Source organism: Triturus cristatus, chromosome 8 (assembly GCF_964204655.1).
Source record: "Triturus cristatus chromosome 8, aTriCri1.1, whole genome shotgun sequence".
NCBI lineage: Eukaryota > Metazoa > Chordata > Amphibia > Caudata > Salamandridae > Triturus > Triturus cristatus.
The window spans coordinates 1,563,359,565-1,563,379,392 of NC_140591.1; positions in this window are offsets into that span (position 1 = coordinate 1,563,359,565).

Consider the following 19,828-nt stretch of genomic DNA (forward strand, 5'->3'; position numbering starts at 1 on the left):
ATTTGGCAAAAACAGGAACAGTTGGTTTAACTAAATGCTTCGGTCAAGAGAGCAGGCAAGAGAGTCGGGTCTGAAGACTGTCTTAAAGTGCACTGGTTTTGGACATCATTTTATACATTTCACAAGGTTTAATGATGTGATTTGTGCATTCTTTTTTACAAAAGGAATCTGGGCCTAGTCACGGAGTCATAAGTCTGGTCATTTAATAAGATGCATTGGTGGGTCTCGATCCTGCGTTGACACAATGTGCAGCTAGTGTGTATGTGGTGGATGTCTGACATCGTGCGTGGAGTGTGCATGCTGTGTTCCTAACTTAGTGTGGCATTTGACTTTATGGTGTTTTGGTGATGCACGCCCCGCCAGTCAAATGTTTTTTACGGGGGGCCAATCAATTGAGACCACTGTGGTGTTGCTGCCTATCTGTGGGATCGATCCGAATTTTCCTATTCATGCGTTTGTCTAAGGGTAACGTGTTACCCACCTGTGATCTGTTAATCAGTTGCTTCAGGCTTAGGTGGCAGGGCATGCCTGACCACGTGCTTCTGACTCGGTGTTGAGGGGGCAGTCACGTCCAGTGATTTCAACAATGGTGATGAGAGTTCGTCATTATACATATATACATTGTGGAGTGCATTGATATCTTATTTCCAATATTAACATTTCCCCCTCTAGTTGAAGTTTCAACTACATCATCTACCCCATACTTCATGACAGTCACATTATTGTTGCTGTGTTTCTGTTGTGTCTATTACTAATTCCCTAGTTACTTTCATTATACCTAACTTAAGGAATGCGTTTTTACAGCACAAAACCCCCACTTGTAGGAAACCCCACAAAAAAATCTCAAAAAGAACAATGGGAAGCAATGAGAGGTGCAGTCCAGTCTTCCATCAGGGGATCCAGGAAAATAAGTCTATAAACAAATTCATTCTGCTCAGGGGCTCCTCCCTGTTTCTTCATGCCAGCTTGAAGACAGTTAGTGGATGGCACGAGCCAGTGTCTCGTTTTCTGGGTTATTTCTGGTAGAGTACAGCAGGATGCACCGATTTTCGCACGCAGCCCACACTCCATTGTGGTCATCAAGTGCAACAAATACTGGTATTGTGTCACCATGAGGCGGATAGCTCTTACTTCTTTCTTGACAGCATTTAGGCCGAGCTCAGTATTATTGGTATTTAAAGCAGATCTCACCTGGTTATTTGTAACCAGCGGGAGTTCGCCTTTGTTTGGAAAGTGAAGAAGGGTACAGACCCTCTTGTGTTTATTTGAGTGTCATAAAACAGTTTAAAATCTTCAGGAATGTCCTTGTGCTGAGCCCAGCCAAAGTAATCAGCAGTTCTTTTTACTCAAGCATGATGCAATAGCGTTGTTTTCTTCTGTAGCAGATGTTGGTACAATTCAGATAGATCTTCTCCAGGTATGACCAGGGTTAGGGTGTGTATGGTTACGAGAGTGCAGAGGCCCGCCTTCCACGGATGAACTGGTTGTAAGCAAATTCCCCATGTTGCCAGTAGGTATTTATCAACCTGGAGGTGCCCCATTTCATATCTGGTGTGCGCAGTATTGCTTCACTATGTTCATTGGTGCCAAGTGGTATCGTTCCTCTGCCTCTGAAACACAAGGAATACAGTGTAAGTTTCCTTACACTTAGGGGTTTCCCCTTCCCTTCTGGCCATGTGTACCTCTCATTCTCAGTGTCCCAATATTTCTGACATTGAACATCTATGTTGACATTCCACCCTTTCATTCTAGACTCATTTTCCCTGGTATCATAGCAGTGAATGGCCCTGCACTGGAACTCCATGTCTGGTGTCCATCTGTTATTGAAGAATTATGCCCCAGATATGCTAAGTGCCACCATCAGACCACAGACAAAGGCAGGAGTAGACTTGTTTGTGCACTGGTGCGGTGGCTTTGCTACCTCCAAGAACCTCTTCTATGGAAAGTCCTGGGGCCAAACAGTGTCCTCCCTTATAGTGGCTCGCCTGCGCATCCTGTCTAGCCTGTCTAGTTCTGTTTGAATGTCGCTAGGATTTGAAAAGAGATGTAGTGCTGTAGGGTTGGTTTCATACAGTGCAATGTTTACCACTACTCCATGGGGTTCTAATCTACTGGCCTTTATCTTGGTCCTAACCTACATAGGTACAGGTGGATAAGACATTTCACTTTCTCGAGAGATATGTCTTGGGATAAGTGAAGTCTGTTTGCATCTGTGGCTTGGGGTATCAGCGAGCAGACGTAGCATGACCTAGTTGATGTCTGGGCACCTACGGATGCCATGTGCTGGTACCATGTGTTGTGTAAGAGTTAGCTGCGTAGTGCATGTGGAGTACTAGCATTTTGTTCAGTGTAAGTGCAAGTGAGGTGAGAGAGGTCCCTACGCAAGTGCTGTAGAAATGTTGAGGTAGGCTCAATGTTAGTAGGCAGATTTCTCACTATGGATGGATGTTGTTACACCCATGATAAGCAGATGATGTACAGAGATGCCATAATACATAACATTTGAAATATTTCAGGATTTGGGATGGTGTCTGGAGGGGTCGTCTACAGCTTTCTGACATTCTGGGGTGCCTTTGCTTGGCACAGTGTAGAGTCTGTTTGTAAAAGATAATCTGATGTCCAGTTCATGGAGGGTTTGACTGGGAAGGTTTCAGCTGTATGTCACAGAGGTGGACCCAGCTGACTCTTCCTTCCACCTTTAGGGCGAGAGGTGTCACAAATATTACTCAGTAGGGCACTTCAAACTTGGCTTGCATCCCTTTCCGCACAAAGTTGTGGATGTATACTTCCTGCCCGGGCTGAGGTTTTTGGTACGGTAGCTTGGTGGTGGTGCTTTAGAGCTTCAATGGTGGACCTGCTTAGATATGAATGTACCAACCTTTTTTAAATTCAGAAAGATACATATGCAGTTCATCCCCTAGTGCCTGAGAGCTTGCCTCAGCGGCCAATTTGGTCCATGTTTCATCAGCCTGCCCGTTACAATCTGGTATGATGTAAGGTGGTGTTTGTTGCTAGGTGTGTTACTTAGCGTGAACAAGGCTAGGGGTAAAAAGTGTAGCCACTTTTTGTTAAGGTGGGTGCACATTTTGCTAATCTTGTTTTTCAGCAGGCTGTTGAGTCTCTCCGTTGCTTTGGGGATGATAGACTAAGGCCAGTTTGTGCAAGATACCTAGAAGGATGTAGAAGTGGTCAAACATAAAGTTGACAAAGTGCTTGCCGTTGTCTGATCGGATGATGTCTGGTACCCCCCACTTCGGTATCACCTCCCTGACGGGGAACGTGGCCACTGCCTTAGGATTGCAGGGCATGCAGAGGTCAGCTGTGAACTACCTGGAGTATGGGCAGACCACTACTATCACGTAACAGTAATTAGCACACCAATCAATCCTATCAATTATGTCAAGATGTAGTGCTTTGAATGGTCCTGTTGGATGGGGAATGGCCGATGACATGACTTTGAGTGTAGGCTTGGGTAGGTATAGCTGGCAGATAGTAAACTTATTCAGATACATGACTACAGTTTCATGCAGGTTGGGGATGAACCAGTCAATTTGGAGCTTGGGTATTAAGTTATTTTTTGCCATGTGTGTGGGTAAGTGAAGTTGGGGTAAGGCTTTGATGACTAGTCTTTGGGGCATGCCAGGTTTCCCTGTGGCTAAATGTAGGTATATCAGGATATGTGCATTTTGTGTGCAACCCCGGGCTAGCCATAGCTCCTTTTCACCAAGCAATGCTGTCTCCTGTACTACCCTCAAGTATAGTCCTGCCACCTGTGCTGATAGATGGTGGAGGAGAGTCAGCTACGCGTCTCTGAGGCTGCATGGGTACGAACCATCACTATCACTGCCTGTTGTGGAGGATCCATCAATGAATAGTACTTCACTATCTGGGTTGGAATCCTCTTCTTCCTAGCTGATCTCCTCAGGGATGTGGGTCGCACAGTCATGGGTCTCCTCTCCCTCTTTAACCTCATGCACTAGAAAAGTGGCTAGATTTACTGAATGGCACCAAATTATTTTTAAGGATGGCCTAGAGAGCATCACGTCAGGCTGACACCCATTGCACAGTTAGTGTGCTCTTGCTCTTTTGTATGACCGCAAACACTGCGTGTTCAGCATACAGTGTTACAGTTGTCAATGGCAAAGTCCACCGCTGCCAATGCCTGTTGGCATGGAAAATGACCCTGCTTGACTGAGTCCAAGAGCCCACTGCAAAAGGCAAAGGGCTTGTGTCCCAGGGGTACTTTTGCATTAAGACAGCTGTCATGCCTCACCCGTCACTATGGCTAAATAGGAAAAATTCCTTTGTGCAGCTGTGTGCCCCTAACACAGGGGAGTGTGTTATCTGTGTTATTAGTTTGTGAAAAGTCTCATACATTTCAGGTGTCCAGGTTAGTTCCTCATGGACCACCCTCGCCTGCTTCATGGCCCAGAGTAAGGGTGCAATGAGTGTGCTGTAGTCGAAGACCAACCGCTGGACATAATTGCATAGTCCTAAAATGGCTTGCATACCCTGTTTCCTCTTTGGTGGCAGCAGAGCCCTGAAAGAGTTTGACCATTCTGGCGTGATCTGCCGACTGGTTGCTGAGATTAGTTGGCCCAGATAACTAACCTCCAGCTGTACGTACTGCCCCTTCCCCTTTTCCACTTTGTACCCATTCGTGGCAAGTACAGTCAGGAGGGCTTTCGTCTCTTGGCCGCGCAGGCCATCACAGGGACTGCATACCAAGATGTGGTCAGCATACTTTATAGGGGTGCTGCTGTATTAAAGGTTGGTGAGGTCCTTCCTTAGTAACCTGTTTAAAGATACTGGCAGACTCATAGTGCCCCAGGGGCAGTCTCCAGTATAGCACCTGAACCCCTCAAAAGGTGAATGCATTCAGGTCTTGACTGTTGTGATGTAACAAAATACTAAAGAACACATTTTTAATGTCTGTCACAGAAATGTAGCTGGAGCCTTCGGGTATGCTAGTTAGTATAACAGATGGGTCTGGTACTATGGGAAACTCTGGGACCATGATGTCATTAAGGTGACACAGGTCCTGCACCAGGAGCCAGGTTCCTCCCTTGCTCTGCATGACCGGAGAGATCGGTGTATTGCATGGGGAGACTCCTACTTTGAGGACCTCTTAGTCAACTAGCGCTTGGATCGTGGTTGCTATACCCTTGTCTCCTTCCTTGAAGAGTGAGTATTAGCACACCCAGGGCAGGATGGCCCCTTCTGGCAATATTATTCTAACAGGTTCAAAGTTATACATGAGTTCTACATCATAGGGACCCTTGGCCCACAGCTGTTGCGCTACCGTTGCCAAATCTTGTTCCTACCATGGGTGATGGGGTCTCATTCTGTGACTCCACCCAAACTTGGACAGAATTGGTGAAGACTATCTCTGAGGCCCCTGGGCACAAAACTAACAATTGTTCATCTGTTATCTCCCATATACTGAGGCCGGGCTCAATGAAGATGATGCATGCCCACATTGCACCTGCTTGGTCCATCAGGTGAGTGCAATGCAGGACAAATATTGGAGTGACTTACCATAGGTGAGAAATAGAAAGGCCAAACATATCCCTGGGACTGTTGAAGTGTCTGTAGGGTCTGCTGAGTGAACTGAGCCTGGGGATGGCGAGTAGGGATAACCCAGCAAAGTGGACAATCAAGGAGGCCATAATCGAAACACTGCCTGGTCACTCCTAATTCTGGAGGATACAGCGCCCCGCTACAACTACTCAGAAATTATAGACATTAACTTGTGAGGGAGTGTTCATGCCCCCACAGCTAGTGGGTGATTTGTGGACGCAGACAGGCACAATAGCTATTCAGGGCGCCCCCATATTAACCATCCTGTGCCCTGAAGGGAGGAAGGGCTGCAGGTGCTCCAACCAGGTGCACATAGACAAGAAAACACATGTCAGATGTGCCGCTGGTGGGACAGCTGCTAGTGACACGATGGTTCATCGGCAAGCACAAACCGCGACTCACTGAACTGTTCTTCAACACAATAGGTAAATCAGACAATAAGCAAGCTAAACTGCCATTTGATCTGAGAAAGGGAGGCAAACAACAGGAACATAAAACAGACCAGACCAGCATAGACAACACCCTGTCTGGGGCAAAGTCTATGGACCTGGAGCCGAAAACCCTCCTACAGGTCATGTAGGGTAGCCTGACTTTAATAGATAAACAATCAACACTATAAATGTCCAGCTGGATGCCATGACCATCTAATTTATTATGCATGAGTCAAGACTTGATTTAGAGGAACACCGGATCTCAGAGGTGGAGTTTGACGTGATCCAGAAAACTGGGGAATGGCTCAACTTGGAAATGATACTAGCTGAAATAAAACCCAGAAATTAAGATGTCGAAGCCAGATTGCAATGCACCAATCTGTGCGTCTTAGGTATCCCTCTGTCAGCAGATATAGGAAAACTGATGGTGTATGTGGGACAACTACTGACCACTGTTTTTGGTGCCAACAATCTCTCCCACTTCTTGGTGGTAGGACAAGCGCACAGTTGATTGATGCCCCAGCCTTACAGACTGACACGTTACATAATTGCCAGACTGTTGAACTACAGTAATCACAATGTGAATGGCACAAAAGAAAAAAAAACGGACTTATGAGATGGATGCCAAAGATATGAAATAACATTGTTCACAGAGTTCACTGTATCGGTGGAAAAGGCATGTAAATAATATCTCCCCATTACAAAGAAGTTGCCACAAGAGGGACTAAAATAAGTCATGCTATAGCCCACACACCTTTGGATAGACTATGAAAGGAAGTAAAACATTTTCTGTATGTCTCAGATGGCATTGTTCTAGAAGAAACACATCAAGCTTGTTCGGAAAGTCCTACTGTTATGACCAGGAAGATCGACAATGACGATGCCTTAGGTGATTCGTCCTAGAGCCTTAGGGCTCACTCTGCCTATGGGCCATGTATTTCTGCACAAGAATACAGTTGCAGCGGCACGGCATGCTTGCATTTTGCTGTCCAGGTGCAGTGTTTGGAGTTCATATTGATGTCGTCAGCCACATCTGTGTCCTTAGATGGTGTGAGCTGGTGCCTTAGACACTCTCATCAGAAACTTGTTGGGGGTATGTTTATCTTACATTGGGTTGGTATTATGAAGGGGTGGGTTCAACTATTGACTGGCGGGTTGGAGATGCCAGTGTGGGTAGAGGCGGGAAATGGTTTGAAGGTTTACATATAATTACAATTTCCGAAAATATTACATGAACTCAGTCAGTCAGTCAACTGTAAATCGACTGATGTCATCTATTTAATTATATGCCCGTGCCAGCTAGGATATGTGGGTGAAACGGGTAGAAGTCTTAATACAAGACTAATAGAACATAGATCAGCTATCCGAACTAAGAAATTAACAGCGCCCATGGTACAACATTTTGTAGACAACGGACATGCACCTGAAGCTATGTAATGGTATATTTTCGAAAAAAATTACCATAAACAAGGCACCACCACAGAAAAAATCTGAAAACTAAGAGAGGTTTATTGGATTTTTATGTTGGGCACATCATTAAAAGGACTAAACCAAGAGATACCTTGCGACCAGGCCATTAGAAATAGTAGTTACTTTGAATAACTAAAAACATTCCTAATAATAAGTCCTCATATACTCTGTAATAAGGATTTATTTTTTATTCCGTGTTTAAATCAGATTTTCTATGTAGATCGGTCCACATCTCTAAATGACTTTTTTATGTGCAACACCATGATTGATGCACTGTTAAATAGGGGATTGAAGAGTAGTTGTTTTCATCACATGAGCAACTATTAAAATATAAACATTAGGTTTCATTACTTAATAGCGCGTCCCACCAGTCCTATTTCCATTTTGATTTTCTATCCGCAGAAACGTGCAGAGTATACCTTCTTTCAGAGCGAAGTCATTTCATGCGGTTGCAAGGTAAGGTGCATAGGCAGTATCGGCAGATATCTTTGAATCTAGCTTAACGGTGTTTTGGTTTACATCAGGTAGCAGCTATCAAGCGGTTTGCGCATTATCAGTTTTCTGTAAATGGGCGCCATTAGCCCAAACGAGAGTTCCTGCCGCCCTGATAACCCCGTGTAGTTTAGTATCTCGCCCCTTTGGCTATGTGTAGCGGCTTTTTTTAGCAGAAATCTTTTCAATCGATGTCTTATCGCGCAATAAGACAGACCACACCAAATTTTGACTTAGCAAAAAAGGTCACTTTATTAGGACAGGTAACTAAGAACCACTTATTGATACAATGTAAATATTATCAAATTGCTTCCCAAACATTTTTGCCACAAACAATTCCAAAAATACCCCAACCAAAATTTACCATAAATTACCCCATGTACTGCCCCAATGGCATCATTTCCTTTTTGACCATTTTGGTTTACCTGTCCAGCTTTTCCTCCACCCTCCCCCCGCCCCAGAGGGAAGGATAAGCCCGCTCCAGACTATCCAAACCCTCAAAAAACCGCATGAAAGAAAAACACATGAACAGAAACAAAATGTCACCTGTCCTAAACGTGACTTAAGATCAAAAAATTCATCAATATATATTATATATATATATATATATATTTTTTTTTTAATTTTTTTTTATTTATTTATTTATTTATTTATTTTTTATATTTTTTTTTTTATTTATTTATTTATTTATTTTTTTTATATATATATATTTTTTTTTTTATTACTTTTTTTTTATACAGAAAAAAGAGGGTGGGAGGGAGGGTCACAAAAAACGACCGTCTCCCTGCCTCAGCGATCGTTTCCCGCCTAAACGCCTTCCCAACGGTGAAAAACCTAAGCCCCGCCCCCTACCTAACACGTGATTCGCTGCGTGGTCTGTACCATCGCGCGAACCTTCCCAGGGGGACACCCGGCTCGCGCCGCGGTCCCCCCGGGTCCCATCGCGCAATAAGACAGACCACACCAAATTTTGACTTAGCAAAAAAGGTCACTTTATTAGGACAGGTAACTAAGAACCACTTATTGATACAATGTAAATATTATCAAATTGCTTCCCAAACATTTTTGCCACAAACAATTCCAAAAATACCCCAACCAAAATTTACCATAAATTACCCCATGTACTGCCCCAATGGCATCATTTCCTTTTTGACCATTTTGGTTTACCTGTCCAGCTTTTCCTCCACCCTCCCCCCGCCCCAGAGGGAAGGATAAGCCCGCTCCAGACTATCCAAACCCTCAAAAAACCGCCACCCAGGAAAACCCAAAGAGTTTTCCTGGCCCACCCCCAAAAACAAATATGCTCAAAAAAAAAAACAACATACTCTACTTTAAAAGATGATCACACCAAAGATTCTCATTCCAAAAACCCGCCAGCAAGTCCCGTAATTCCATCATATAGTAGGCTTGACCTAACTGGGATAAATGAACCCCATCCTCCTGAAAAAGATGATACTCGACACTGGTAATGTTATCATGAGACAACACCTGAATACCCATTGCATTGCAAAAAATCTTCATCGCACGGTTTAATTTTTTGCGAGCTTTTTCCATGGCTGAATGATTGCGGGCCCCCCTCCACTGTTGTCTATAAATAAATTCGGTCCACACCAGAGACGTACCCACCCAATTGTTCTTGATGACTGCTAGATCCAATTGCATTTGTTTCAAGAGCGATAACCCAGATAAAGGTACAAGATCATTCTCACCTAAATGTATGATTAACAAGTCTGGAAAACCTCTATCAGTTGATAATTCAGATAGCGTAGAAAACAACTTGCTCCACCTCATCCCACCGTTACCCTTCCATAGAACTTCGTGGCCTTTGCTAGGAAGTCCGAGCGACCTGCCGTAGATCTGACGTTCTGCAAAAACAGCAGACCACTTGACGAAGGAATGACCTATGATCCAAGTACGCATTTTTGAGGAAAAAGAATTGATGGCACGACCTAGGTAGAAAAGTAAAAATTAGCCTGTATCAAAGCAAACGGATAAGCCATCATAGTCTGACATAACGAGAACAACATGCAGACTTCCACCTACCAATCCTCTTAATGTCCTCCCAGTCCCAGCCCAATTTAGCCGCTTCCGTAGCTGCCCCGATCCTAAATGAGTGAGTCCCAAAAAGTAAGGGGTCCCTCCCAATCTTCTTCAAGGATTTGCGTAAAACAGCCAATAAATGAGCATCAGTAATTTTTGACCCATCTTGATGCAAAAATATGGGCCCATGTATGAACTCAGGGGAACCTACAAATGAATCCCATTCCCCAATCGGACAACATCCTTGAACCCCACTCCCACTCAACTTAACCCAAACACCTTTACCCAACTGGTCAGTTTTAGACTTTTTCAAAAATAACTTGATTGACACCCCACGTTGAAAATCAATTTCACTGGACCGAATCCCCATTTGTCCTCGCAGCCCCAATAATTCTGAAACCCGAAAGGCACCAAAAAACAACCAAATCATACATAGACGAAAGCGCGACACTTCCCAATGGTCATAACAACAAAAAGGCAATTGAACTAGTAACTGCTGTAACAATCCAAAAGTAATAGGTTCTCGTAAAGGCCCGGACTGTGTCCGCTCCCTGCTCAAACCTTTGAGCATCCGCCGCAACACAACATCCCCAACTAAATCTTGACCCCACCATAGCTGACCATAAAAAGAAATCCCAGCCAATTTGCCAGAAATGGTTGTGTGTGATAAACCTTTATTGACTAAAGATAAAACAAACTGTAACATACAAAACTTGGAATCCAATAAAGGACCTTCAAAACAGTGTGATCTCATAAAAGTTAAAAATTCAGACCAAGCCTGCAGATAAGTGCGTCTAGTAGCAGGGGCTATCGATTTCTCGACCAAATCGATGATTCTCATTCCCCCAGCACCCAGATGTCTTGCGGGATTGGAGTTTTGTAGGTGTCTGCACCAGGCGCCGAGTTGCGGAATTTCTGCCAATTAGAACGATACAAGGCGTCTGCAATTGAATTATTGACACCTGGAATGTGCTTTGCACGAAAAACAATATTGCATTTTAAGCTGAGCAACATGAAAAAACGCAAATGCCTCAACACCCTTAGATCCTTGGCCTTCTGATTATTTATGAGTTGAACCACAGCCATGTTATCAATGTGGAACATTACACATCTGTTACTGAATTCCACACCCCAAACCATCAGGGCCACAATTAATGGAAACAACTCAAGGAAAGCAATACTGCGCCCTTGTGATAACCAATGGCGTGGCCATGCCTCCGCACACCAACGACCCTCCCAAAAAAGACCAAAACCGTGTGCTCCAGAGGCATCCGAAAAAATCTGTATCTGCCAAATAGTATTGTCACCAAGAAAATATAAAGAAACTCCATTGAAATCTGACAAAAAGGTTAACCACACCCGAAGGTCTTCCTTGATGGCTTTGGTAAGACGAATTCTGTGGTGAGGAAGGTAGGCTCCGGACATCGCAAAACCCAACCTTCTGCAAAAAGTCCTGCCTGCCCTAACAACTCGACAAGCAAAATTCAAATAGCCCAACAGCCGTTGGACTTGCCGAAGCTCAATCTTATCCTTACCCAGCACCTCCAAAAGAAAAGACCTGATCTCTTCTACCTTTGCAGTTGGCAAACTAGCCATCATAGCTACTGTGTCTATCTCTATGCCCAAAAATACGAGCTTAGTGCAAGGACCTTCCGTTTTTTCAGGAGCCAGCGGAACACCAAACTCCTCAGCCAAGTCCTGAAAGAATTCGAGACCTTTAAGACATTGTGTTAGTTGTGCATCGCCAATGAACATAAAATCGTCCAAGTAATGACAGACATGTGTGTGGCCACTCCTCACCGAAAAACACCATTGTAGGAACGTGCTAAACGTTTCAAACAAGGCACAAGACACTGAGCACCCCATAGGAAGTACTTTGTCAACGTAAAAAGCTCCATTAAAAAACATACCTAGCAATTCAAAATCCGATGGATGGATAGGAAGTAAACGGAAGGCCGATTGAATATCACATTTTGCTAATTCTGCACCAACCCCTACCTCCCGTACCAATCTCAAAGCGTCATCCACGGACGCATAAGAGACATTGGAATCCTCAGGGGAAATGAAATCGTTAATAGATTGGCCTTCCGGCCATGACAGGTGTAAAATCATTCTGAACTCACCAACCCGTTTTTTAGGGACTACCCCCAACGGAGATATTATCAAATTCTCCAAGGGGCATTGAATAAAAGGCTCAGCTACACGACCAGCTTGAATTTCAGCCTCCAATTTCCGTTGCACCACTTGAGGCAGTTCCTTAGCAGATTTTAGATTGTCAGCCCAACGGTGATCACGAGGCCCTTGGTAGCCAATGCGAAAACCTTCTTTAAAACCCCAAAACAGTTTGGACGCAGCTTCATAATCAGGATAAGCTTCCAACCAAGGCAGCAAACGCATCAGATTAATTGGGGTATGAGCCCTTTGACATAAGTTGAGGGAATCCCCCTCCACCCCTTGGAAAACTCCCTGAACCCCCTTGAGGCTGTTTAGCGAAGCATTGGGTGATGGCATGTCTACCGTCACATTGGGAGCACTCGTGTTTGAACCTACAGAATTGCCTAGTGCATGAGCCCCGGTTAAAATTCCAGCAGGCCCCTGGCATCGGCAATTGACCCCTTCCTGTAACCCCCGCCCCGACTGGAGCGGGGCGAGGCAGAAAGGGCCGATATATAATCGGCAGACCACTTGCAGTGTGCGTTGACGCAACCGGCTGAGCAGAGGACATCCACTGCAGCCAAAGCTCTTGATCTACTTCACCCCACGGTTTATCTTTAAACATACTGATCCTCGCTCTAAATTCTTCATCATAATTAAGCCATGCATAGCCCCCAAACTGCAAATGTGCCTTACGAATGGTGTCCATGTATTTAAACAATGAAATAGCCCTGTCCGGATACCTCTCACAATACACGCTAGCATATATCAAAAAAGCTGCAGTCCAATTTTCTATAGACTTTGGGACCCTGGGCCGCCTAGAAAGTTCCCACTCCTCCTCCTTGGACCCCTCTCTGGCTTGAATATCCCTATGAAGGAGTTTAAAAATATCGACAAATTCATGAAGCCAAATCTTATTCTTGGTGTTAACTGACAGATGTATGCCTAATGGCATGGCAAGACCCATATAAGGAAGCTTCTGCCGAGTCCCAGCAGTAGCCTTCACCTGACTTGAACCAGCAGGACCAACCTCAGCAACCCCACTACCCAACGAAGACCTTTTGCTGGATCTATCCGCATTACCTGAAATAGATGTTCGAAAAGCCTTGTCCCTTGTATCCCCACCAAAACCAACCCCCAACACCTTAGATGTATTTAACTCGTCCACCCCCACTGAGCCCGGCAAAATTTTGCCTACCCAAGGTTGAGACCAAGCAGCCCACCAATGAGGCTTACCTGACGTTAGTTGTGCAGCACGCTTCTGAAATTCCCGAGGATCATCACGACGCTGATAATCGCGATGCTGCTCTTGGTCCGCCGTGAAATCCGCACTTGACTTCTGTAAGACACTAGCAGAATTGGTTGCCCCCGCACCCGTTGAAGGCATGAAAGGAACATGTTCGGAACAACAATCATTACCCCCACAATCCTTTTCTGAAAAAACATCTTCAGTACCATCAAAATAACCCAGACCTTGAATACCCTGCACCTCTGGAGCTTCACAAACATCCTTGCTTGTACTTGGCATTTCGCCATCTCCCACCCCACCATCGTAAAACTCCCAATTGGTCACAGGCCTCCGAATAGAGAGCCCGGCCGCTATATTAAGATCCGCACCTGATCCGCTTGACGAAAATGGCACGTTACCAAAAGGCGAAACCTGTTTCTGAATTGCTTTTCGAGGAAAAACTTGAGCTGTCTGCTGGACTGAATAACCTACCGCCTCCTCGCCGCTCGTGCCAGAATGCGATAACTTACCATGACCAGAGACATGATTATAAGCATCCGCCTCCGAAGAGTCAGGAACAGCATGCTCAACCCAAATCCATTGACCACGTTGAGGACCAAAAGGAGAATCAAAATCCACCTGCGGGTGACAAGGAGGGGGGCGAGAAGCCGGGAAAATGGAGACAATGTCTGAAGAATTAATAACAGTATCTTCCTGTAAAGGCCCAGCATCTTCCGATGATCTCTGTATCACCGTAGCCACATTCTCTGACACATCTTCACCCAAAGGGAGACAAGAAGGAGTAACTTGCTCCAAGCCAACTGCTGATGTGAGAGCATACACACCTTTGGACCCAGGGGGGCCCCTAGGTAAAGGGGACACCCCAGAAACTGAAAAACGCTTACCGCAATAATTTCCCTTCTCTAGGCGTCCCCCACAAGCCTCAGAAGGGATAGAAAAAGATGACCTGTCTAGACAAACCTCCTCCTCCCCACCACTATCGCTAGGATAGTCCACCAAAGCTGCAGAGCGTCCCAATGACAAAACAGGAGGAGCAATGTCAATATTATGCCCAGAAAAGTAACCGGGTCTGTTCAAAAAATACTCTGCGCCCTTCAAAGACGCCCGTTTTGCAGGAGAAGGGGACTCAATAAACATAATGTCAGCACCCTCACTAGACATTCCCCTCCCCTTCCCACCTGTACCTCTACGTGATGATGCAGGCAGGCTTCTAGAAACCGCGCCTCCCCTGGCGCTGACTCGACGACGGGCTCGTCCCACCCGAGTCACAGAGACCTCCCCAGACTCCCTCACCGTGACTGCTGGTGCAGAGGCGCAGCGCGCTGTCAGGAGACGGGAATGGGAGCTCAAACGAGCAGGCCTGCCGCGTGGATCCTTAGCTGAAAAAGGGGCGAGTTCACCTCTGGTGGCCATCTCCTGCACACGTCCTTTGGCAGGAAGACAAGCTGCCACTGCGTCGCTCACACCTTTCGCCGCCAATCTCTTCGGGCGCCTCACAGCTGAAGACATTAAGTCAGGAACACCAGGGGCCAGTAAGTCCACCCGGCCTGCCTCATACAGAACACGGAGCGCATTCTGAACAGCTGGGTCGTCAGCCATGACCAGCTACTTTAGTTAAAAACCAATTAAATAAATAATGAGGCAAAAAACGGCACAAAAAACGACCGTCTCCCTGCCTCAGCGATCGTTTCCCGCCTAAACGCCTTCCCAACGGTGAAAAACCTAAGCCCCGCCCCCTACCTAACACGTGATTCGCTGCGTGGTCTGTACCATCGCGCGAACCTTCCCAGGGGGACCCCCGGCTCGCGCCGCGGTCCCCCCGGGTCCCATATGACATCAGGTAATAACCATTAAGTTGTTTGCGCATTGTCAGCTTGTTGTTAATGGGTGCCATTGGTCTAAACGCGAGTTCCTGCCGTTCTGGCAACCGCGTAGAGATCGGTATTATTATACCCTTGTCCTTAATATATAGGTTGACTCTAGTTGAACTTACATTCATTTGTTTTATTATTGTGTAGCATAATATGTTATCGGACATGCTCTTGTACTGTAGTATTAATTAGTTGGTTAATATTTATACCAGCTTCTTTTTGCTTGTTTCCTTGCTACTCTTTATATAATGACGCACTCAGAGATGCCTTTAACCAGCTCTAAATAATATTCAATTACAGAAGGAAAGTCTCATCTTTTTGTTAGAAGGTCAGTACTCAACTAAAACGCTATAGTATCTAGATAGGCTTTGTTCTCCCGTGGAACATATTATATAGCCTCCCTTGCGCCTTATCTTTTTTAGGTAAAATATTTCTGCCTTTAAAGTCTCCCTTGAAAATTACCTATAAGACTAAAAATTGAATCTGTGACTGGCGATTTAAAGGTAACAATTTTACTGTTTACATCGGTGTTACTGCACGGACTTATCATTAACCATTATAAGATTAGACATTTATTGCCGTCACTTATACTTTGTACTTTTGTTTATTTTCTCCTTATTTACTATTATTAATATTAGGTTTGAAGCAGTTTTGGATAGCGCTAACCTAGAGCCTAATCCACAAAAGTATAGCACGTAGAAAGAGCCCCAGAATCTTGATGTATAAGGTATACATCCAAAAGATTAAATTAAACTATGATTCTTTAACTTTGATATTTATATGGATTGAGTGATTAACAGTAGGATTCTTCTTTCTGTTTCTCTCTTTTTTCTATTATTATTATCTTGTTTCCATCAATCTAGTTACGTGCCTAATTGACATTGATGTCATTTCATATCTACATCCATTTTCTAAAAGTCAGGTCAAGATTTTGAATAGGTAAACCCCAGGAATTTGAATTCTTTCTCATGAGGAAAATCTGTATGCACTTTCTGGCCTTATATTGGTGATTGTGTGCCATTCACTTATCTTCTATGCAGTGCACGCACTGTGGTGTGGGGTTGATTGGATCTCACTATGACTATTGCTATTTCTGTACTCCTAAGCTTAATGCTGGTTCCACTAGCATCAGCTTTTCTTATTCTCTCCATCTTTAATTTTTTCCCTCCCTCCCTCCCTCCCCTTTTCTAATTATAACTGTCACTTAAATAGTTTTTTGTATATAGACACACTAAAGATAGACTGTGTAAGGGCATGTTTGCCTGTAACTAACAGTTATATCTGGTGCAATACTGCCTGACAATAGCACTTGAAGCCTAGACTGTATCCTGTTCCTTTTAACAGATTTGTTTTTAGATCGGTCAACTCTAGATTGTAATTATGTCTTAAAATGTTTTTTTATGTAGTGAACCACAATGAGCGGATTCCTGACGAAGGCTTTGCCGAAACGCGTTGTTTGTCACCCAACCGCCAATAATTTGTCCATGTTTGTCATCTAACCGCCAACAATTTGTGATTTATGTATTTTGCTCATGTCTTTGTATTTTACCATTTGTGGTGATTTATTCATCTTCATGTATTTTTGCAAAAAAAGTTTTCATATATCCTTATAAAAAATTGTGAATTTGTTTATTTAAAAAAAACAAGAAACAAGAAATAAATTCTTTAAAAGTGATTTATCCCCCCAAAAATATTTTTATTGCTTCATTATTGTTTGTATTTTTCAATTTATACAATTTTTCTTTGTCTAGAGTTGACTTGTTTTATAGATCAAATACACTGTGCCCAGTGCCCTTCCTTCTTTTTCTTTAGAGATGTACTCAGTCACTGCCACACAGTCAGCATTCACCAGCTGATGCAAAGAGGTTACACCTGTCACCCCTAATATGCTCCATTCACATGTGATATTATCATCTATATTTGCATACCTTCAGATGAAACCATTACTTAACTGCTTGACATTCAATGTCAGAGGACTGAAGAAACCCTTGGAAGATCCAACAGATCCATGCATATCTCACAAGGCACGATATAGCAATAGTACTACAAATCCATTGGACTAAGCACACAGAAAAAAACAGTATTGACCAAGTGGTCAACGTACTTATATGCATCATCATACTCTTCCTATTCCCAGGGAGTCGCTATTATAGTCGAAAGATAAACTCAGTCTCAATACTTACATGTGATGCACAACAATACAATGGTCATGGCAGATACATAGTGGTACAAGGTATACTCATGGGTAAACATATCACAGTTGTCAACATTTATATAGATGATTCCCAGTCAAGCGTTGTGGGTTGATTATAGATGATGCCCAGTTTTTCCACTTATTATGGGCAGCAATACTCTTTTCACTCCCTAGACCATAATTTGAGGTGTTGATTTTAATGTAACCCTTAACCAGGACTGAAAAGATCACCCGGCAAACTCAGATACAATCTAGGAGTGGCAATAGCTGTGAGGGCTGTAACAGCGGAATACGGTCTAGTATTTGTGTGGCCGGAGAGACTCACTGGAACAACTGAGGGTACATGCATATCCACAGTTCACTCCACATGGTCTAGATTGGATTATTGGGTTGTCACTCGAGATACAGGCTCATGGGAGACAGAGGTACTACATATAACAAAAAGCATTTCTGATCATGCTCTGGTCCTGATGCGACGGAGTATTCCCGAATCACAATTGGTAACTAAAATGTGGCAACTTGAGCTATATGTGTTGAAAGATGAGGTATTCTGGAACAAACTGTGGCAGGACATCCTAAAATACTTTCAAAACAATCTCAACTGAGTTCCAGTTGTTAGTACTGTGTGGGAGGCCTTTAATGCTATAATAAGAGGGCTGTACAAAGCGAAACAAATAGGGGTCCTGCGTTCTCTGAAAACTGATATGCTCATGTTACAATCAATCATTACAAAACTAGAGAAGGAATGGGCGCAAGCACCTGAACCTTCACTACTACTCCTAATGAAGGGAAAAGTAATGGAGTATAATCTGCACCTGGAATTATGCGATTATGCTGCAATGGCGATTCTTGCATTAGAGATTTGCCGCATTTGCCACCCATCATCTGCCACATAATCTTCAGATTTTAACAAAAAAATTATTTCTAGCTCGAACGGTACAAAGTTAGTAAAAATGCAGTGAAACATGTTGCCGCACATTAGAAGGCCCTTTGGAAAGGTTGACTGATCACCTTTCTGTAGTTTATTGCTATATTTAGGTGTTAAACTGGTATTAATGCAGTGAAACTAATTCCCAGATAGTACTAACAAGTGTAAAAGTGACCAAAAAATAATTAAGTAATACAATCGCAAAATGTGCTACATAATGCCGCATAATTTGCCATTTCTTGAAGCAGAATTTACTCAACCCTGCCACATAATGTGGTCCTCCCCTGCCACATAATTCCAGTTGTCTTGAGTATAATGAAACAGCCCTTAGGGAAGTCAAATACATGGGTAAATATGCAGTGGTGAGGTGGTATGGTGGGGAAGACCTGGAAGCTCCTTGGCTAATCTGCTGCAAAAACCCTAGGATAATAACGAGGTCACCTGTACTGTAGATGACTCTGGTGCCCTTTAGTGAGAGGCTGAGGGCTCTACATTGGACCTCCTCTTGTTCTGTCATGGTCTATACAATTCCAGAATCTCACTGCCCGCTCACAAACTAGCAGAATATCTACTGGATCTAATCATCTTGCAAGTGAAGGGATAGAGTCAGTGATCAGTGACTTCCCAGCGAGTACAGCTCCAGTGCTATACCAACAAAATTCTGCAAAGAGTTCTACAATAATCTGTCCCCACCTCTACTGACTCTCTTAGAAGACTTCTATGAAACCTCAATCTCACTCCATCAATATGAGAAGCACTCCTGATTACTCTCGAAAAAGCAGCTATATCCCCAGATCTTTATATCTCATACAGACCTCTATCACTCATTAACACTATTGTGAAAATACTATCCAAGCTGCTCTGATAATCCCACTGCTTCTCCAACTGACACTTCTGGATCTAGCAGGTTTTTTGCAAAGTTGCTCCATGTCTCACAATGTACATTCACTTTTTTTGATTCAGCACTAAGTGGACCCTGACATAGATGCAGCTGCAATTTCTTTAGATGTCACCAAGGCTTTTGATTGGGTGGAGTGGGTCATACCTTTTCCCTGTACTTCAACATTCCCACCATAGTTTATAAACTGGGTCCAACTCATTTACACAAATCCCATTGCTTTGTTCCAACAAAATAGTTTACCGATGGCACCTGCCTCAGTCCTTAGAGGTATGAGATAGAGATTCCCTCTGCTCCAATATTATTAATCTTGGCACTGGAGCTGCTGGTGGCCAAATTGCACCAGCGACATGCAGAGCACGCTCTCAGATATACATCACAAAGATTATTAGTATCATTATATGCAGACGATATGACACTAGCTCTGCAACCCTCATGAGATTCTGAACCCGATACTCAGAGAGTTTATAACATTTAATAGCATCTCGACAATCATGATTAACTGGACAAAGTCAGTTAAT